Genomic DNA, 22,459 nt, shown 5'->3' with positions numbered 1-22,459 from the left:
CTCTGAGCGTGGAAAATGGGATGAGAAGGGAGGATGGTTCCAAGACACCAAAAGAAGCACAGAGACTCCACCTGTTTCTACTGTATATCACTGGGGGAAGTTATGCAGCTCTAAATATCTGCCATACTATGATTCCAGAACACAGAACAGGAAAGACCAAGGGTCACAGTCACAGTCCTTCACCCTCCTGGCTCTTTCATAGATGAAAGACCAAGAAAGACTTAGTAGTTGTGCTTCAGAATTGGCTACTTAATTTGTGGAAGCCTATGTGAAATGAATATGTATGATCCCTTGTTTAAAAGAAGAATTTTAAGGCAGTGGTTCATACCTGCAATGCTAGCTACTCAGAAGGCTGAGATGTGAGGATGGCCATTCAAAGCCAGCTTGGGCAGGAAAAGTCCATGAAACCCTTCAATAAAGTCTAAAAGCCAGAAGAGGAGCTGTGGCACAAGAGGTAGAGCGCTAGCCTTGAGGAAAAAATAGTGCCCAGGCCCTGAATTCAAGCCCTAGGACTGGTACAAAAAAAAAAAAAAAGGAGACGGAGAGAACAGGCTAGAAGCAGATACCACCACCAAGACACCAAACTCACTCATAGAATGTTTTTCTGAAGAGCAATGCCTGGATGTAGGAGGCAGAAGCTGTCCCCTGCTTCTACTAGAGCTAAAGTCTATTCATACCTAAAAGTCCATCAAAGCACATAGTAGGCACATGCGGCCCGGCCCATCATTGTTCAGTGCTTCCTGCTGGCTAGCATTCACAGGACGCAAACGTCTGCTGACAGTACTTACCGTATTAATGACAGCTTCTACCAATAACTGATATCCACATGGGGTAGGAGGGAGCAAGAGACGATGTCCATTGCACAGCATTACCTGGGGTCTCAGGTAGCAAATTTCATTATAATCCCCGTATACATCAGCATCCAATGTCAGTCCAGGGCTCTATTTCCAGCAAAGCTAATACCCTTGCAGTTAAGTCACATGCCCTGTGCTTCTTTTTGTTTTATTATGCTTATTTAAATACTAGTCATGGTATTTATGAGGACTTGTGTTGGTTGGGCTAAGGAGATTCTTCCTGTGTTCTTTTAATTCTCAAAGCTATTTATCATTTAATGTTGCATACTCATTAGTCAAGATGTTCTAAATTGGGCATACAAGCACAGTTGTATTTCTTGGTGTATACATGTGTATGTATAATTACATGTATGTAATTATTAAATACAGGATATAAGATACAGAAAAAGAGATATTGAAGAGCAGAAGTGTCAATCTAGGAACTGTGTGTGTGTGTGTGTGTGTGTGTGTGAGAGAGAGAGAGAGAGAGAGAGAGAGAGAGAGAGAGAGAGAGAGAGAGAGAGAGAGAGAGAGAGAGATTGTCGTCAGTGAGGTATGAAAGAGTTTCACACTTTGCCAGGAAGGCACTCTACTGCGTGAACCATACTGCCATCTCTTTTGCTTTGAGATAGGGTCTTGCTTAGACGGTGATCTTCCTATTTATGCTTCACACTGTAGCTGCAATGAAATGCAGCCCAGCTATTGGTTGAGATAAGGTCTTTTTTTAAAAAAAAAAAATCTTCCCAATCTCAGCTCCCTAAGTAACTGGGATATCCTAAGTGAAGTGATAAACAGAGGCATCTGCTCTCTGCTGGGATGAAGAAAGCCAGGCTCCCTGACTGGGTGAAGACACTGATTCCAGATGCCTTACAGAGTGTAACTGGTCCAGACTCAAGGGAAGCCAGCTGGACTCAAAACCTGGCATGGCCACTTATAACCTGGTCCTGGTGGAAGCCATCAACCTTTCTTTTAGCCTCATATTCCCTCATGCTATGGAGAATAGGTACATTGGTGCCCAGAATGGTACTCAGAGTAGAGTGAAATATCACTTATCTTCACACTCTCCCCCCCCTCCCTTTCTCCCTTCCTCCCTCCCTCCCTCCTCCTTTCCTCCCTCTCTCTATATCTCTTGTGCTGGTACTGGGGCTTGAACTCAGTACACTTTTTCCACTTAAGCTTGGCACTCTACCACTTGAATCACAGCTTCCACCTCCAGTTCCAGCTTTTTGGTGAATAATTGAATATCATGGACTTTTCTGCCCAGGCTGCCTTCAAACCACGATCCTCAAATCTCAGCCTCTTGAGTAGCTAGGATTGTAGATGTGAGCCACCAGCACTTGGTTCATCTTCATTTTGAAAGTTCTTTCTCTTGCATATAAGCCTGCTGCTGAGCAGCTCCTCAGTAGCTCCTCCGGGGCTGTGAGTTCCTAGGGGAAGGTCACAGAAGCCATACTGCTCAGGAACTTGTGTGAGATAGTCTATCTTCTGTCTCAGACATTTCAAACCACCCAACTAACTCAGTTTCTTTAAAGCCCAATATTTTGTTTCAGCAATGTACTCGAGTAGACTCCGTGCCGGAGGTCTGTCTGCTACTATCTGGTCTAGACAAGATGGAGGTATGGAGAAAAATTAGCTGTCCTGCTGGGATGGGAGACTGAGGAAGACTTTCACCTCTACATTCTCTCTCAACAGTCTTGTCCATAGCCTGGAATGCCATGATTGCTTATTGACTCAAGCTATGACAATTAGTCACATCCCTCATATATAGTCAGAGCTCAGGATGCCAAGAGTGTACAGGGAGGTGGAGAGATGGTGTCTAGGACCCTGCCTACTCTTACAATGTACTGTATCCCAAAAACTGGTTTTGGGGTTTTGTTTTTTGTTTTGTTTTATTGTGCTGGTCCTGGGGCTTGAACTCAGGGCCTAGGCACTGTTCCCAAGCTTTTTTCTCAAGCCTTGTGTTCTACCACTTGAATCACAGCTCCACTTCCAGATTTTGGTAGTTAACTGGGAATAAGAGTCTCACAGACATTCCTGCTCTTTGAATCACAATCCTTAGATCTTAGCCTCTTGAATAGCTAGGATGACAGACGTGAGCCACCAGTGCCCAGCCTAAAAACTTTTTAAGATAGCATAGCTGGTAAGCCTCTGATGCTAGGGGCATGATTGTGAGGCCCAGAAGAATGTAGTTAAAAGATAAAGTCCCGTTCCTGTGCTGTCTTCTCTTGCAGCCAGTGTGATGCCCTTTGACACTAGTAAACTCAGGAAACCCCTGTCTTCATAGTCATCTTGAATCTGGACTGGATCTGTGACTTTGATTATGACAATGTACTTTATTTCTGTTTTTTTGCCAGTACTGGGGCTTGAACTCAGAGCCTTGTACTCTCTCTTTCTCTCATTTGGCTTTTTCCACTCGCGGCTAGTATTCTTATCACTGGAGCCACCTTTCTCTTATTTGGCTTTTTTCCATTCATAGCTGATACTCATCACATGAGCCACTCCTCTACTTCCTCTAGTTTTGGTTTAGGCTAGTTGGAGATAGTCTCAAAGATTTGTCCTCCCAGGCTGGCTTTGAACCATGATTCTCAGATCTCAGCCTCCTGGGTAGCTAGGATTAGAGGTATCAAAGATTTGTCCTTCCAGGCTGGCTTTGAACCATGATTCTCAGATCTCAGCCTCCTGGGTAGCTAGGATTAGAGGTGTGAGCCAGCTGCATCTGGCTAAGACAAAGTACTTCCAATGAAGGACAATTCAGAACCAGGTCTGTGCCAACCCCAGACATAAGATTGTTTATGGCAGAGTCCTGCAATATAGCTTAAGTTGGCCTTGAAACTTAACAGTCTTCTACCTAAGCCTCTTGAGTGCTGGGATTAGAGAAGTACACCACCACACCAAAGCCCCACTTGGGGCTCACAGCCTCTAGCCACACCACCCCCACCTGCTAGCCTGCTGCCACATTCCCTCCTCCTTGCTAAGGGGAGCATGGGCAGCTGAAGATGGAGAGAAGGCTCCTAGAGGACACCAGCATCATGCTGGCGTTTTAAGGGTGTGAGCAGCCATTCTGCCTAGGAGCTCCAGACATTTTTGTCTCGTGGCCACCCATAGGTGGCCCCTCCCTTCACTTGATCAGTGTCCTCCACCCTCTTTCCCTGGCCTCTTCTCCCCCACCTTGGCTGGGGTCTGGGAGAACAAGGACTTGAACTCACTGTTCTGAGATGCATCCCCTTCCTTCCCCTCAAGGAGCTTTCCTCCAGATTTAGGGCTCCCTTGAGGGGTACAGAGAGTGGCGGGAGACCAGTCCAGGGCAGCCTGGGGGCAGGTGAGGCCACTGGACTTGGAGGGGAGAAAGAAGAGAAGGAAATCCAGAAGTCAGTGGCCTTCCCAGGGGATCCAGGGACACGTGGAGCTTCTTGGCACTTCCCTAGGCTGTAGGCAAAAGACTGCTTAACACAAGCCTGAAATCCTATTCCCTACCCACCCACCAGACACACGGGCTGTCATTCCCTCCACCGGTCCTGCTCAATAGTAAAATCCAACATCTGTTGCAGACACAGGAGGCTGGAGGGTGGGGCTAGGGACAGGACTGGAACATGGTGGGTGCTGAGGCCTCTCAAGAGGGAGTCTACTCAGACCTCTGTTCTCAAGGGAGGAGTGTTGCCTACAGTAACAAAGACTTCCCTGTCCTCATGCCACTGCTTCCACCATGGCCTGGTTAGCTCTCAGCCTGCCTGTCTCAGCCACCCCCTCTGGGAAACATTCCCAACTACCCCAGGCACGTAAATAATTCTCTTCTGTGTGAATTAATAAATGGGTCAGTCACTGGTGAACAAGAGATCCAGAGAGGTTAAGTAACTTGCCCAAGGCTGCACAGCAAGTTGGTGGCAGAATTCAGCTATCAAGACTTGCAGCAATTGCCTCATTTTCCCATGGGCAGCAGGTGTAAGCACCCATGGTACACCTGTGTCTTGCTAGCTTCCTGTCCCAGAACACCTGAGCTCCTCCTCTGACTCTTTGTCCTGCCTCCCACCTCCCCCAGCCTCAGCTTCACAGGTCTGAAGGGACCAGTTCACTTCCAAAACTTGCTGCCTTCCCCAGCGGTCTGCAGTGTGGATCACCACGCCCCAGAAAGACTCAGAATCTCCTTCTTTTCCCCCTAAATGTTCTAGACTTTAACTTCAACATTAGATAATTCTAAAACATTGAGGAAGGAGGTAGACCTCAGGTCTTAAAAACAAGCAGATCCAGATGATTTCACTGTATATTTGGGTGTGGGCAAGGCTTTGCCCTAGGCATGTCATACTTCATTTGCTCTTTGCCACCTTCCTATGAGAAAAGCAGGACAGTCTGGCACCAGCTCATTCCTCTGGGACCTGAACTCAGTGTCTCAGGTCCTCTTCTCCTGGTTCTGAGTGCCTGGGGTTGAAAAGGTGGGAGGGGGGAAGGAGGGAGGAGAAGGAAGAAAAGCAAAGGAAAGGGAAAAGAAAAAAAAGGGGGAAAGAAGCAGGGAGGGTAGGCCAAGAACATTACATGTCTGGCAGACCTTGCACAAGAGTCTACTTAGACTTGGCAGGGAGCTAACTGATTTGGTAGGAAGCCCTTTCTCTAGAAGAGTGAAAGGTACAAGAATAATAGAACTCTATGACAAAGGCAATGGGATTCTGAGAGTGACTCAAAGGAGCAGGGAGTACAGGATATGAGCTTAGTCTCAGTGGGTGGGATCCCTCCCACAAACACTTCAAAGACATGTATTTGGGAGAGATTCTTAGCCAGCTCTGGGGTGTGGTCCAGACTGTGGCAATACAAGGTAGCAAGCCACCATAGGTAGTGTTCAGATGTAGATTTCCATCTGACTAAGGAAACATGCAAGAATCCAGTTGTGGCCCACCATCAGCGGTTCAAACCTGTAATCCTAGCTACAGGATCTAAGGATCAAGGTTCTTTCTTTCCTGCCAGCCCAGGCAGGAAAGTCTGTGAAACTCTTATCTACAACTAACCACCAAAAGCCAAGAATGGAGCTATGGCTCAAGTGGTAGAGCACTAGTCTTGAGCAAAAAAGCTCAAGGACAATACCCAGGTCTTGAGTTCAAGTCCCAGGCCTGGAAAAAACAAACAGTTGCAGGTAGAGCAGTAGCTTGGGAATGCAGGTCTCTGACTTGCCCCATGAAATTTGTACCCCACCAGAGGGTGCTGTTTTCAGCCAGCCTGGCCTGTTCTTGATGGCCCGGGTGCTTATTTTCTTCCTCCCTTCTGTGGGCAGTAGGAGAGGAAGTGAGGGTAAGGGCTGGTAGAAGATCCCCATAAGAAAAGCACAGAGGCGGCTTTTCTTGCAATGGGCTTGAAATCAGAACACAGGTTCCCTGAAAACCACCACTGAGTTCAGACCAAAATGGAAAAAGGAAAAGACCCATTTCAACATTGTTGTCATAACATACATTGATCCTGGCAAATCCACCACTCCTAGACATCTGATCTACAAATGTGGGGGCCCCAACAAAAGAGCCATTGAGAAGTTCTAGAAGGAGGCTGCTGAGATAGGAAAAGGCTTCTCTAAGTATGCCTGGGTCTTCGATAAACAGAAGGCTGAGCGTGAGCGTGGTATCTCTATTGAACATCTCCCTGTTGAAATTTGAGACCAGCAAGCATTATGTGACCATCCTTGATGCCCCAGGACACAGAGATTTCATCAAGAACATGATTACAGGCATATCCCAGACTGACTATGCTGTCTTAATGGTTGCTATTGGTGTTGGTGAATTTGAAGCTGGTATCTCCCAAGCATGGGCAGACCTATGAGCATGGTCTTCTGGCTTACACACTGGATATGAAACAGATCATTGTTGGAATTAACAAAATAGATTCCACTGGGCCAGAAGAGAGATGAGGACCTCATTAAGGAAGTCAGCACCTACATTAAGAAATTGTGCCAGTTTCTGGTTGGAATGGTGACAGTATGCTAAAGCCAACTGCCAATAGGCACTTGGGATGGAAAAAATCACCCATAAAGGTGACAGTGTGGAACCACCCTGCTTGACGCTTTGGATTGCATCCTGCCACCAACTGACCCCTGTCAAGCCTTTGCCATCTTCCTCTTCAAGCTGCCTACAATATTGGTGGTATCAGTATTATCCCGATGGGCTGAGTGAAGACTGGTGTTCTCAAACCTGGCATGGTGGTCACCTTTAGCTCCCGTCAGTGTCACAACTGAAGTGAAGTCTATGCAAATGCATCACGAAGCTTTGAGTGAAGCTCTTCCCAGGGACCATGTGGGAGTCAGTGTTAAGAATGTGTCAGCCAAAGATGTTTGCCGTGGCAACGTTGCTGGTGACGGCAAGAATGATTCACCCAAGGAAGCTTCACTGCTCAGGTGACCTTCCTGAACCATCCTGGCCAAATCAGTGCTAACTAAGCCACTGTCCTGGATTGTCACTCAGCTTAAATTGCTTGCAAGTTTACTGAGTGGAAAGAGAAGCTTGAAGGCAGATCTGGTAAGAAGCTGGAAGCTAGTCTTAAATTCGTGAAGTCTAGTGATGCCATCATGGTTCATATGGTTCTAGCAAGCCTTGTGTATTTGGAGAGCTTCTCTGACTATCCTCCTCTGGGTCATCTTGCTGTTTGTGATAGGAGACAGTTGCTATGTGTGGCATCAAAGCTGTGGACAAGAAGTCTGCTGGAACTGGCAAGGTCACCAAGTCTGCCCAGAAAGCTCAGAAGGCCGAGTGATTATTATTATCCCTAACCCCTGTAGCTTCAGCTTAACCAGTGGTAGAAGAAAAGTCTCAAAAACGTTTGTATTAATTGGACATTTAAGTTTAATAGTGAAAGACTGGATAATGATAACAATACATCACAAAACCTTCAGAAGGAAAGGAAAATGTTTTGTGGGCCTTTTTGTGTGTGTGTAGCAGTTTTAAGTTAGTAGCTTTTAAAAATCAGTACTTTTCAATAGAAACATGGCCAAATATCTATCACAAAATTTTGAGATACATTAAAGCAATGTTAATGAGAAAAAGGAATGAAACGCACAGAGGCAAATGCAGAAGCACACCTTTGAAAGTCCACAGACTCAATCGAGTCCCCATCACCTGCACATGGATCCCTCTAAGAGAACCACTTTTCACTGTAGGTTTTGGTATATGTGTGTGTGTGTGTGTGTGTGTGTGTGTGTGTGTGTGTGTGTGTGTGTGTGTGTGTGTGTGTGTGTGTGTGTGTGTGTGTGTGTGTGTGTGTGTGTGTGTATACATATGTATAATTGTAAAGATACTGTGCAGAGGGGTTACATGAGTTACATGAGTTGCATGAGTAAGGTAATGAGTACATTTTAATTTGGGAACTTAATGGTTCTAGGCAGAGCTCTGTTATTTGAGTCAAAACCTTTCTTTGTTTTAGTTATTTTTCAATTAGGATATTAACATTTTTACCAATGCTAACCTCACACGGTTATTCCCCTAACTATGCCTCTTGCTTATCTGGAATTACAGGCACTCACCACCATGCCTGACACACCCAACTTAAAAAAATTATTATACAATAAATTATTTTGAGTATCTCCTGTGTTCAGACCCTGGGACAGTTAGTGGTATAAGAACAGTGACTATAGGCAAGATCTCTGTTCTCTTGAAGGTCTGTCTAGTGGGGAAGAAGGTGGATGAGAAGCCATGGCTGGCTCTGTCATCATGGCCAGGGTACAGGCTATGAGGTGGGCAAAAGGGGCAGAGGAGGTGAGGTGGTGACTGTTCACACCATTCTCAGGTATGAAGGGAAGCACTTGGGTGGGCACAGGGATTTGGGGAGACATTTTCTGGAGAGGGAACCTCAAAGGCCAAGACCTGGAGGAGGGAAAAGCTGTGCTCGGGGGCTGCAGTGAAGAGACCATGTGTTTGCAGGAATGGTTGGTGATGTGGCTCCAGTGGCTGCCTGGTACGTGCAAGGCCCAGGGCACAAACCCCAGTACTGTCACAGCTGGGGGAGGAGGGAGAATGCAAGGCCCCAAGGGAAAGCCATAGTGGCTCACATGTAATCCTAGCTAAGGAGGCTGAGATCTGAAGAATTTCAGTTCAAAGCCAGCCCAGGCAGAAAAGTGTATGAGACTCCATCTCCAAAATAACCAGCTAAAAGCCAGACTGGAGGGATGGCTCAGTAGAGCATCATTTGAGCAAACCAGCCAAGCAAGCATGCAGCCCTGAATTCAAACCTTGTAAAGAATGAGAGAAAGGGAAGGAAAGAGAAAAGAAAAAAAGAGAAGAAAAGGTTTGTGGCCAGAACTGAGGGCAGGGGCCACCTGAGAAGCCTGAATGTGGGGTATGAGTGCTGCTCAATTCAAGGGAGGCCAGTTAGAGGCCTATAGGTAGAGGAAGGAGGGATAAGTTTACTGAACAAAGACCGCATGGCGGTGATCACAGAGTGGGTTTGGCTGGCCAGGAAATTGCTTGACCAAAGACTAAGATGATGATGGTGGTAGCAAGAATAGGAGAAATATTGAGACCTGTTTCTATTTTGGAATAACAAACACATAAGCAAACAGAAACAATAACAGAATACTTGCTGATCGAAGTCTAGTAAGTACCAGCATTGAGATTTACACATTAACTATATAGACTTATTTCATTCTATATTGTAAAGATGTTCTCCACTTGAGAAAACAAGAGAGAGATCAAAAACTTTGTTTCAGTTCCCAGGCTGAAGGTGGCAGACTCTAGGTTTTATTTTATTTTTTTGGGTCCAGTGGTGGGCCTGAACTCTGGGTCTGGGCACTGTCCCTCAGCTCTTCAGCTCAAGGCTAGTGCTCTACCACTTGAGCCACTTCTGGCTTTTTTCTGCTTGTATGGTACTGAGAAATCGAACCCAGGGCCTCATGCATGCAAGGCAAGCACTCTACTACTGAGCCACCTTCCCAGCCCCAGACTCTAGGTTTTAAAAACAAGTCTGAGTAGGGTGCTGATGGCTCACACCTGTAATCTTAGCTACTCAGGAGGCTGAGATCTGAGGATTGAGGTTCAAAACCAGTTCAGGCCCAGGAAAGTCTGTGAGACTCTTATTGACAATAAACTTCAGAAAAGGTCAGTAGTGGCTCTGTGGCTCAAGTGGTAGAGGGCTAGCCTTGAGCACAGAGAGGTTCAGGGGTAGAGCCCAGGCCCTGAGTTCAAGCCCCAGGACTGGCAAAAAAAAAAAAAAAACAACCAGCAAACCAAAACAAAACAAGTCTGTTGCTAGAACTCTTAAGAAAACAGACAAAGCTGTAAATGGTGCAGTGGCTCAAGTAGTAAAGTGCTGGCCTTGAGCAAAATGAACAGGATGTGAACAATATCGAATGGAAATGAGGCAGTCCTAGAGTACTGGCTTCTGGCTTCTAACCTTGCAGGAACCAAGACTTGAGTTGGCAAGGACCTTGCAAAAGTCAACTTCAGCCAGGCGCTGGTGGCTCATGCCTGTAATCCTAGCTACTCAAGAGGCTGAGATCTGAGGACTGTGGTTCAAAGCCAGCCTGGGCAGGCAAGTCTGTGAGACTCTTATCTCCAATTAACTACCAGAAAACCAGAAGTGGAACTGTGGTTCAAGTGGTAGAGCACTAGCCTTGAGTACTCAGGGACAGCGCCCAGGCCCAGAGTCCAAGCCCACGACCGACAAAAATGACTCAACTTGGGATGGCAGGGGAAAGTAACAACACCTTGGTGGCCCAGCTCAGACACAGAAGCTCCTCCCAGAGAGTGAGGAAAGCCGGAGGCCTAGTTCCTACACATCTCAGAGCCCTGGTTAACACAATGGAAAGCCAAAACAGCTCATGAGTCATTGCTTACAGCTTGTGAGGGCTGAGAAATCCTTTTTTTTTTCTCATTGTTCTAGTACTCCAGGGCTTGAACTCAGGGCCTAAGAGCTGTTCCTTAGCTTTACTCAAGGCTGTCTCTCTACTACTTAAGCCATTCCTCCACTTTCAGATTTTTGATGGTCTATTGGACATTTAAAAATCTCAGACTTTTTTGCCAGCTTCAAACCACAATCCTCAGATCTCAGCCTCCTGAGTAGCTAGGATTACAGGTGTCAGCCACCAGCACCCAGCTAAGTCCTTGGCTTTTTACCAGGCAACTCGGCATTTTAACAAACATGATGAATTACCCAGGAAAGATGGTAGGGCCACAGAGAAAATATTTTGCCCCTCAAATAGGCTGTCAGGGAGAACTGAGGCCCAGGAATGCTGTGAAGGCTGCTCAAGGTCACTCAGTAAATTCAAATTCAATTTCTGTAGATGATTATTGAATGTCTGCCATGGTACTGGCACCCATTACAGCAGGAGCACTTTGGACACTAGATGGAACCCACATTAGAAGCAGGAGGTGCAAAGGAGATATCTTCATGCCAGTTCCCCTTTGGAGTCTTCTGTGAGCCCCATCACCTCCCAGCATGCCTGCACATGCTCCACTGCCACTCCCTCCCTACTGAGCTCCAGCAGCCATCAGAGAAAAGGAGGCAGGTGGGAGGGACTGAGGAAAGGGATGACAGGAAGAAAGGAAGGAGACTGCTTCTGGTCTCCCACAGGAGTTCTGAGGTGACCTTGGGCAGGTCACTTCTTCTTTCAGGACCTCAGCTTCCCTAGTTGGCTATCAGATTGTGGGTCTCTATCCCAAACCAAGTCAGGGCTGTTATAAGAAGCCAGTAAGATCAGGATAGAAAAAGGCTTTGATAAAACAGGGCCTCTAACAGGGTCATACAGGGATGGTGGCTATGTAAAGTGAACAAAGCCTCTCCTTTTCCTTCTTCCCTTTCTCCTTTCCTCCCTCCTTCTGCCCTTTCTCTCTCCAATCCTTCTCACCTCCCTTCCTTCTTTCTGAGGGAGAAAGAATGATTCAGCAGATCACTGCTCTTAAAACACCTATGGTGATAGCTGTGGAGAGAGGAGTGGGAATCAGCCTGGAGGGCACAAGGGAGGCTTCATGGAAGATGTGGCCTTGGCCTGGTTCACTCTGATGGAGCAGATGGGGAAGTGTGGAGCAGCCTTAGGAAGCAAAGGCGCATACTCCATATCCACCACGCAGTGCCCTACAATAACAGTGGAGTCCAAGGAAAGCTTTCTAAAGACCAATGGGAAGCCAGAAAGCAACTAGTTTTGTGTAGCATTCCATGAAGAATGGAAATGCTGCAATAAAAGGACTTTAGGGTCTCTTTCTTAGGTCTGAGATTCTATGTTAACTTTGACTCCAAAGAAAACATGCGATCCTATTCCCTCTGTATCACTTCTCTGGACTAAAGGATCTTGAACCAAAGTCATGCTACTTCAAAACTGCAAGAGGGATCTGTGTGCTAGAGCAGACAACCTTAAACATGCACAGCCTTTCCTGCCAGGCACCGGAGAGCCTCCATCTTCCTGTAATTAAGCACTTTGCATCCCACTCTGAGCTTCTCCAGAGCTGGCCTAATCCCTAGGCCTCCCACCTAAGTGAGAATCTATTAAAGACTGCATAGGTTGGGGAAAGGCTTGGCCAGTGGCCAGGCCCTGAGCTCCAGGATTCCCAACAAGCATCCAGGTAATGTACAGATAGACCATTTCTCATCTTGACAAATCCTAATTAGTTTCTTCCCATACCCCTGAAAACTACGGCACAGTGACCTGCATGGCTCTCCACCCCTTGCTCTTCCAGGACTAGGCGCATTTGGCTTCCCTCTCTCCTCTAGGGCAGTAGGTGAGGTAACTATCATCCCATTTGCAAGCTGACTGCAACTGGAAGGGGGAGGACGTGGGAGAGTGATTTCTAGCAGGCCTCATCTCTGGGATCAGCCAGAGACAGGAAAACAACAGGAACACATCCTGCAAGTCTGGAGACTGATTAGATGTGGGAATGGAGACAGGGAGGGTTCATAGTTGACTCTTGGAGTGCTGGCCTGGCTGAGGTGTAGGTGGAAGAAACACAGCAGGGAAAACCAAAGAAGAGGGATGCAAAATGAATCCACAGCACCAGCCCCTCAGGCTCCAGCTGAGGTCTGCAGCTGAAGGCCCTTCTCTCTCTCATGACAGAGTTCACTTCATGGTGGCATCTCAGTTACTCCAGTTAAAGTGAAGAGAAGGGGGTTTGGAGATGTGGCTCAGGTAGTAGGGTGCTTGTCAATGAGACTAAGAATCAGCAAGTTTGAGTCCCAGACTCAGGCCAAAAACAAATAAAAGTAAAGTGGAGAGAAGGGGTTGGAAGCAGGGTCTCTACTGTGTCTGTTACCCTTCCCCCAGCTCATTCCTGAACTTCCCTATGCAAGGTACACTGTATCCTTGGGCACATGGCTGAACTGGAAAAACATCCCAGACCTTTTCCTATTGATTCCTTCTTTCTTTTCTTTTCTTTTCTTTTTTTAGGTTGGAGATCGGGCCTCCAACTCCATACCTGATGCTTTCACTCATTGGCTGGCACTGTACCAACTGAGCCACATCTCCAACCCCTATTCTCCTATTGAAAATGTTGTTAATTCACTCTGATTTCAAGATGATAGCTCATTTTTTAAATTAAAATATCCCTTTAAAAATGCCTATGAATGCAAGAGCATCTGGGGGATTTCAAAGTTGAGGTAACTTGCCATCTTCTACAGCTTGGGGGCTCCCAGACATTGCTTAAGGTTTCATGGGTTCATAGGAACCTTCCATGAAGCTCTGCCAATTCTTACTTCATGGCTCTGACATCTATGGTGCACAAATCTCATTGCCATTTCCTGGCAATTGCTCTTCCTCCTGCCTGCTCCCCTCCTCACCACACTGTCTGCCACAGCACTGACAGAGTCGGTGAATCAGTCAAGAATTCATGACATTCCGGCAGAGCTGGAGGAGTCCTGGGAGAGCACAGACTCTGACCCCCTTATGTGAAAATTCATTTCCTTTCTCTCCATCCATCATGATCGAGCTGTTCCTCTCTGTGCCAAATCCCATGCCAGGCTCTCTTCATAAACATCCCTTGAAGAACATACCTATGATCTGAAACTAGAGACAGATTAGCCTAATTACTGCTGGAAAGCCTACCTGTTAACACTGTTACTTTGGGATTATTCCAGCACAAACTCCAGAGAGGACACAAACATTCCAATGATAGCACTCAGGAACTGCATGTGACTGTATGTGGCATTCTTGAGTCAATGCTATCTGTCAATTTCCGTTTCCCAGAACACAGACTGGGAAAAATGACCTTCAAAATCCAGGGCTTTAAGTCTGGTGTTGACCTTTCCCTGTGCCAAAGGAGAAACCCTTGAAAGAATTTCCTTTTTTGATAGTTATTTGTCTTTTGTCATTGATAAACACAGTATGTCAGAGAGAAGTCAACACTCAGCACAACCTAAACACAACCTGAGAGGAAAGGGGGTTGTTATTTAAATATTAGGGAGGGAGAAAGCAAATGCCCCACCCCAGCCCTATTGGGAGGGGTGTTCTGATGGTCTGCTCACACAGGGTCCCTCTCACACAGTGTCTCTTCAGATGGAGCCCTTCAAGCTGTGTCATCTACCTGCTTCTTAAAGTGCCCATACCTTCTGACTCAGAACTCTCAGGGTGACACCAGAAAATGGGCTTTTAATGGGGATCCCAGATGGTCTTCTGAAGGCTTGAGAAGTTCCACCTCTTGATTCTGTCCATCAAATAAAGGGAGGATGTGGACATTTTAATGAGAATGTGTGTGTGTATGTGTGTGTCATGTGTGTAGTGTACGTAGTGTGTAGTGTGTGTTGGTACCAGAGCTTGAACTCAAGACCTGGAGCTCTCACTCAGCCTTCTTGCTCACAGCTGGCGCTCTACATATAAGCCATGCAATATGGCATGTTAATTGGAGATGGAATCTTGTAGATTTTTCTGCCTGCGTTGGCTTCAAACAGTGATCCTCCAGGTCTCAGCCTCCTGCATATCTAGGATTACAGTATGAGCTACCAGTGTTTGGCCATTCTAACAAGGATTTTAGTGTTTGTTTTTTTTTTTTTTTTTTTTGTCAGTAGTGGGGCTTGAACTCTGGGCCTGGGCACTGCCCCTGTGCTCTTCAGCTCAAGGCAAGCGCTCTACCGCTTGAGCCACATTGCCACTTCCGGTTTTCGAGTGGTTTATTGGAGTTAAGAGTCTCACGGACTTTCCTGCCCCAGCTGGCTTTGAACTGCGATACTCAGATCTCAGCCTCCTGAGTAGCTAGGATTACAGGTGTGAGCCACCGGTGCCCGGCGACTTTAGTGTTAAGCTCTCCTTATGGTGTGTGTGTGTGTGTGTGTGTGTGTGTGTGTGTGTGTGTGTGTGTGTGTGTGTGTGTGTGTGTGTGTGTGTGTGTGTGTGTGTGTGTGTGTGTGTGTGTGTGTGTGTGGTGTGTTTTGTGGTGTGTTTGCAAAGGGGGGGATAGTATATATGTGTAAGGAGGCCAGTGAGGTGGAAGGAGGATGGTAGATCTGTCTTTTATACTACAGACCAAAATGATGGAATAATATTTTTCTTTCACCTTAGCTATAAGGCTTATGAAAAGAGAAAGGTTAAAGAGGAATCCATCATGTCTCACTGTCTTCCCTCTTGAACTGTCCCTGGTACTTTGCTTGGGTCCTTGAGGGATGGCTGTCAGAAACTCTTTACAGGAGCCATATGGAGACACCGAGCCTGTGTCATCCAGGGCTTGTCCAGGAAGCCTTGGCAGAGTCCAGAGGATTTGATTCCTAGGATGCCAGGCAGCACTGGCTCCAGACCTTGGCCAAGATCCATAGTGGGAAAAATAGTATCTAGCTTGGTATATTTATTTAATGTGCCTTCCACTTTCATCCTAAAAGAAGTTATATTTGTTTTGATATTTCTTTTGGCCTTGGTTAGCTATGTAGACACAGTTCCCAGGAGCCCAGTCAACCCTAGGTGGACTGACGCTAGTGAGTCACAAAAAGTACAAAGCTAAAGAGTGGCCCTGGGGACCTTGTGGAATATTGTCACCTTGCCTAATAGGCCAGACATCTTCCCTCATTTCTTAATGAGCCAGCTCCCCAGGAGCATGAGAAAGTTCTAAGATCAAGGCTGATGTTAGTGCTGGCTCTGCTCGCAGACGCAGACGCTTCCTCTCATTTGTGGCATATGATGATTCATGCCCCGATTGAGACCTGACCTCCAGGAGCACCTGTGCTCACAGGTGAGGGGCAGCACTGAGCAGCCCCAGCATAGCAAGAGGTTGATGAAAAGCAGCAGGTAGTTTCCAAAACTTGTTCCTGGGCAAAGGAAAGTCAACACTTGCAGCATTATTAGGTTGAAACCTTACAGGAAGTGGAGGTGTGGCTCAAGTGGTAGAGTGTCAACAAAGAAGCAAAGCAAAACTAAGAGTCCCTAAATTCAAGCCCTAGGTCTGACACACAGAAGAAAGGAAGGAGCCAGGTGCTGGTGGCTCGTGCCTGTAATCTGAGCTACGCAGGAGGCTGAGATCTGAAGATCATGGTTTGAAGACAACTGGGGCAGGAAAGTCTGTAAGATTCTTTTTTTTTGGGGGGGGGGTCTGGTCGTGGGGCCTGAACTCTGGGCCTGAGCGCTGTCCCTCAGCTCTTCAGCTCAAGGCTAGCACTCTACCACTTGAGCCACAGTGCCACTTCCGGCTTTTTAAAAAAAAATTTCTTTCTGCTTATGTGGTGCTGAGGAATCAAACCCAGGGCCTCATGCATGCAAGGCAAGCGCTCTACCACTGAGCCACCTTCCCAGCCCAAGTCTGGAAGATTCTTATCTGCAATTAACCCCAGAAAATCAGAAGTGGAGCTGTGGCTCAAAATGGCAGAGTACTAGCCTTGAGCAAAAGAACTGAGGGACAGTGCCCAGGACTTGAATTCAAGCCCCACAACCAACAACAAAAAAGAAGAAGGAGAAGGAGAAGGAGAAGAAGAAGAAAAAGAGGAGGGGAGGAAGAGGAAGAAGGGAAGGAGGGTGGGACTAAAACCTTACAAACATAAAAAAGAATAACAGCAATTCACCCTAGATCTGTAATACTTATTTTGTCACTACAAGAAAATTAACTACTTTGAATGACTGTACCTTGGCCTCAGAAGGGAGTGTGTGACTCAACAGTGTTCAAATGGATGTGGGAACTGGCTCCATGGTCTTGGTTGTCTGAGCACCTTCACTCTCAGGTGCTGTTACCCCACCCATCAGGTGGACAGATAGATGAAAGACAGATTGATCTAATTTGATTTCTGCAGGTATATCTTGCTTGGCAGCAGGGCCTTCTTCAGGATAGCTATGTGCTTATTGACATTTGTCTTGGGTGAGGGTCCTTTCTTGTTTCTAGAGATCTTCCACCATAGTCCCTTGACCTGGCTTTGCCTTCTCTGCTGGATGCTATGCCTCTTCCCACTGCTCGGCTCTTAACCATCCCTTCCCAGGAGTCCAGGTATCGTTGTCCAGCCAGCACCTAGGCTGCTCTCAAATCACCTCCTTTCATAACTTGAGTACCTGTGGCTGATCTAGTTAAGCCTCTCATCAATAGATTTTCAGGTATGGATCATAATCACAGATCAGTGCTTATACCCACTAAACGTCAAGCTATACAGACTGCATTCTCTGAATGGTTCCCTGGAACTATTGGTCTAAGTAAGAAAGAAATTCTCTTCTTTCATGGGGTCAAGACAGTTCATGGGCAGACAGAAAGAAAGACAATACTGTCCATTCTCCAAGAAAACCTCATGACTCCCTTCTTCATCTTCTTGAGTTTCAGCCTTTCACAGAGGAAGGTTGGTCTCTTAGTATGTCCCATGCAGGCTGTCCTGTCTTTGATCTTCAGTGCTCCTGTGGACACCCTGACATCAACAGGAAGTTGTCTCCAACCCTATCAAGTTGTATTGGTTCCATACTTTGGAAGCTCATAGGATGTCAGTTAGATATGACTTAGATCTGGGCCCATTGTTTAGTAATCCCTGTCTCCTTAGGTGAGTTGAGATTTTCCTGGCACCACATTTCTTACCTGTAAATTGAGTTTCAAAACCTGTTTCACGGGGCTTAGAGTGATAATATTGCAGGCATCAGGCACAGTGCCTGACTTATAATAAATGTTCACTTAGTAGCAATCGTTGTCCATATGGTCCTGTGGAGATAGGAGGCCTCCTGCTTTTGCAAGGACTGATCTCCAGCAGAAAATGTTAGCAATGAGGTGGGGTTGCTGGCTTGGCTTCTGGAGGCACAGTAAGGGAAAAACACAGCTCTTAGCTTGCTCAGTTGCCTCTCAGACAGTTGACCTTCAATATCTCTTTGCTTCACATTTCTTCCCTGAAAATCGAGATACCAAATTGAGAGATAAACGTCACTAGGCTATTATGAGGAAGAAATTAAGTAACATATGACAGGTACCTGGCACAAGGCTTGGGGCTCGAGTCCTTTGGCAGTTGTAGATGGCACTTGGCATCTACATATCTTAATCCTCAAAACAACCCTGACCATTAAGGAGAAGTGTGCAAAAGGGTATGTTTTAAAGGGCTGCCTGTATTGTAAAGAGAAAGGTGTCAATGGGGGAAATGGAGGGGCCAAAGGTACTTGAAAACTCCTAAAGAAGCAGCCACTTCAGCACTACATGTAAGGGGCAGTAAACACCAGTAATCCTAGCAATCAGAGGCTAAAGTGGAGGATTGAAAGCCCAATGCCAGACTAGGCTACAGAATGAGACCTTAGGGAGAGTGAGCGTGCAACAGTAGCAACCTTAAATTCTCTTCTCCAAGGATGCTTTACAACTCTTTTCTGCTGAAAATATGTTTCTTTCATATGAACATGTTGTAAAGAATGAGCATAGGAACATGATTGTGGGGCTGTGAATGTGGCTCAGTAGTAAAGTGCTTTCCTAGCTAGTATACATGAAGCCCTGGTTCGATTCCTCAGTACCACATAAACAGAAAAGGCTAGAAGTGGTACTGTGTGGCTCAAGTGGTAGAATGCTAGCCTTGAGGAAAAGAAGTCAGGAATAGTGCCCAGGTCCTGAGTTCAAGCCTAGGACTTGCAAAAGACAAAAACAAAAAAAACACCATGATTGTGAAGGGGGGCATGGTGTCTACTCCTGGGAAAGTGGAGCTGGTTTGTTATTGGATCCACTATTGGTGAAGGTAATTACTGGTGAAGGGAAGAGGGTCTCCAAAAGGGAAGAGGCCTCTGCCTGGCCCCTGAATAATGAGTTTGTGATATCCTACGAAAGAATTTGGGAAAGCACTGATGTAGAGACCAAGAAAGCTTATTAGTAAAGCAAAACAAAGGTAAGATGGACAGTACACAAACCAGACATGGATACGGGCACATCTGACAATGGGTGCAATGAGTGCTCTGACATCCCAGGTATTTATAATGAAAAAGCAGAACTAGGGTTGACTCAAATTCACCTTTTGGATGAGTGCTCCTCTTTCATCTGACAGTTGGTACATTCCTTCATTCTTGTTGTGACAGTGTTTTATCAATTGTGTCCAGAGAATTCAAGGTTGGTCTGATCACTAAATGTGGGCCATGGATGTCAAGTCATAACTTCAAAGGAAGAATTCTGTCACATGTTTCAGTGCAGATGTTGGTCCTTGAGATAGCATTTTCAAACATCGTGCTGAGAGTAATCGTTTTCCCAAGTGTTCTTCCCACTCATAAGTGTTTGTTGTTTTTTTTTTTAAGATATCCTTGCTCAGTCCTGGAGCATGCTATTCAGTAGACAAACAATCAGAGTTATTCCTCCTCCACAACCCCTCACACCACTTTTCCACCATTTTTGTTATACATTGCAGCTTATGGGTGTGAGGCTTAAAGCAAAGAAAATAGTGCTTATATGCTTTTAAGAGTTTTTATTAAGACAGCATTGGTTTCTGAATTCCTGGCTGCTGTTTCCCCTGCCTCACTTTCCCTGATTTATCCTGCCTTGGATTCATTTTCCAACACGTTCATGTTTGGTAGCAATCAGCAACATCTTATGATGACATTTTTTGCGGTTTATTTTATTTATGAGCTTATATTAGTTATGGAGAGGGGATTTCACTGTTACAATTCCACATGTGTCTACAATATATTTAAATCAATCTTGGCCCTGCTCTCACTCTCCTTTCCGAAAATAATTTCAGCAGGTTGCATTGTTCTATTTTCATACAATCCATTTCAAACAATATATTTCAACCATATCCCTTCCCCTAACCCCTACCCCCACAGAGCCTATTTCTTTTTTCCTGCCCTCCCATCTCCTTATTGATCAGTCCTTTTCATTGGGGTTCTTTATGCTATTTTCATGTATGCTAGCAATAAATGTCAAAATTATTCACCTTCCCCCTCCCTATCCTTTCTCTCCTCCTTTTAAGTAGTCCTTTAGTTAAATTCATGGTCTATATTTATTGTGATTGTCTCAATCAATATGATTTTCTCCAATTGCATATATTTTCCTGAAAATGACATTTCATTCTTTTTATGGCTACATAATAATCATATGTGTGTGTATGATACATCTTCTTTTGATGTGTGTGATCTTATATTGTGTGTGTGTGTGTGTGTGTGTGTGTGTGTGTGTGTGTGTGTGTATGCACCAGTACTGGGGCTTGAACTTAGGGCCTTGAGCTCTCACTTGGCTCTATCATGTAAGCCATTCCTCTAGTCTCACTTTTTTGCTAGTTAGAGATAAGAGTTGTGTGTATTTTCTGCCCACTCTGGAATCCTCAGATCCTTCTGAGCAGAAAACAAGCATAAGGTAACAATACCAGGCTACCACATATTCTCTATACATTCATCTGTTGTTGGAAGCCTTGGCTGATTCTATCACTCGATTATGGTGAACAGTGCTGCAATAAACAGAGATATGCAAATTCTTTCTTGTATACTGATATTTTCTTTATAGTGTGTTACCAAAGGTAGTATGTCAAAGTCATAAGGCAGTCCTATTTTTAGTCATTTGAGGAACCTCCACACTGATTTCCATAATGGTCGCACTAGTTTACATTCCCACCAACAACTGTATGAGGGTTCCTTTCCCCAGAATTCTCAGCAGCATTTGTTGTTGTTAATTGATGGCTGCCATTCCAACTGGAGTGAGATGGAATCTTGGTGTGGTTTTGATTTGCATTTTCATTATGGCTCAGGATTTTAAATTATGTCTTCATGTATTTATTATCTAGTTGTATTTCTTCTTTATGAAGACTTTAAAGAAATGAAATGTTGAAGCCGTGCATAATGGTATATACCTATAATCTCAGCATGTAGGAGGAGGTTGAGATGGGAAGATTATGAGTTTGAGGCCAGTTTGGGCTATGTAGTAAGACTGTCTCAAACAAATAAACAAAAAAAAAACACTGAAAATCCTGCAAAGCACCTTTTACTGGTGGCAATAGGCACTGGGTATTGTGGCTTCTCAGAACCCTCTACCCTTTCCACGTGGTTTGGTACTTGGGAAAACCAAGGGTAAAGATGAAGAAGCTGTGTAAAAACTTCCTCCTGTACATAAAGAAAAAATATCTATTTTAAAAGAAGTCTGAACCTTAGATTTCTCATCTGATGAATTCAATCTCTATTACAAATGTATGCCATAAAGGTCCAACAGATTCGTATTTAGAAAAACACAACCATGATTTAAAGGGACCTAAGTGCAAATCAGTGGTGGTGAGAGTTCAGCATGCTCTCAGCTCTGGGTTCCTCCCCAGCTTGGAGAAAGAAAAACTAGGTTTACCCAGGAGGAGGTGACTGTGTGCCTACAGCAAATGTTGACAGTGATTTAGCCTTGTTGCTGTTATATGAGGATTGGGGCCAGTTTTGCTAGAGCAAGGCTTAGACATATAAAGGTTTTGTTGGCTTGTTTTGGAGGTTTTTGGTTTATTTGTTTTACAGCATTAGTACTAGAAACTAGACCCATGGTTTCACAAAGCTAGGCATACTCACTTCTGAGCTAAATCCCCAGCCATTTAATTTTATTTTTAGACGGGCTTTTACCAGGTTGCCCATGCTGGCCTCAAACTTTTGATCCTCCTGCCTCTGCCTCCATACTTTTTTTTCCTTTTCTTTTTGGTGCTGGTTCTAGGGCTTAAACTTGGAGCCTGGGCGTTGTACTTTAGCTTCTTTGTTCAAGCTTGCTCTCTACCACTTGAGCCATTGATCTACTTCCAACTTTTTGGTGGTTAATTGGAGAGGAGAGTCTCATGGATTATTTTGCCCAAGCTAGCTTCAAGCTGTGATCCTTAAATCTCAGCCTCCTAGGTAGTTAGGATTACAGGTGTGAGCCACTGGCACCTGCCTAGGACCTACACTTTTAAATATACCACCCCAGACTTTCTTTGTGTGTATGGGGTAAGCCTTATATATTTTTTTCTAAAGGAAGAGGCAGTACTGGGGTTTGAACTCAGGGCCTCGTACTTGCTAGACAGGTGTTCTGCGACCTTAGCCCTTTTTATTTTAGTTTATTTTTGAGGTTGGTTTTCAGTTTTGCCTAGGGCAAACCCTGGACTGCAATTTTCCTATCTCTGCCTCCCTTGTAGCTGAGACAGGTGACACTCTGTCTGGCAAACCTTATAGGATTTTGCAAAAGTATTTTGCTTTGCTTTTTTCTTTTTTGTCTTCAGGATTGCATATGACATTGTGGCAAAAATGCCCACAGCCAATGGGCAAATTTAAAGTATCCAAACCCCATGAAACAGAACTAAAGTACTCTTGGGGTAGTTTATTTCTCCTCAACCACAGTTTTTAGGTTTAGTGG

The 22,459-nt window shown here is 45.3% G+C and overlaps 1 pseudogene; it reads left to right on the top strand.

Annotated features, from left to right (window-relative positions):
• Positions 1 to 851: 851 nt before the first annotated feature.
• Positions 852 to 7,886, top strand: LOC138836565 (elongation factor 1-alpha 1 pseudogene; annotated as a pseudogene).
• Positions 7,887 to 22,459: the final 14,573 nt, after the last annotated feature.

This window comes from Dipodomys merriami, unplaced genomic scaffold, assembly GCF_024711535.1.
Source record: "Dipodomys merriami isolate MVZ:Mamm:240054 unplaced genomic scaffold, mDipMer1.0.p SCAF_25, whole genome shotgun sequence".
NCBI classification, from domain to species: domain Eukaryota; kingdom Metazoa; phylum Chordata; class Mammalia; order Rodentia; family Heteromyidae; genus Dipodomys; species Dipodomys merriami.
The sequence above is the reverse complement of the archived record's forward strand: the minus strand, read 5'-3'. Positions and strand labels throughout refer to the sequence as shown.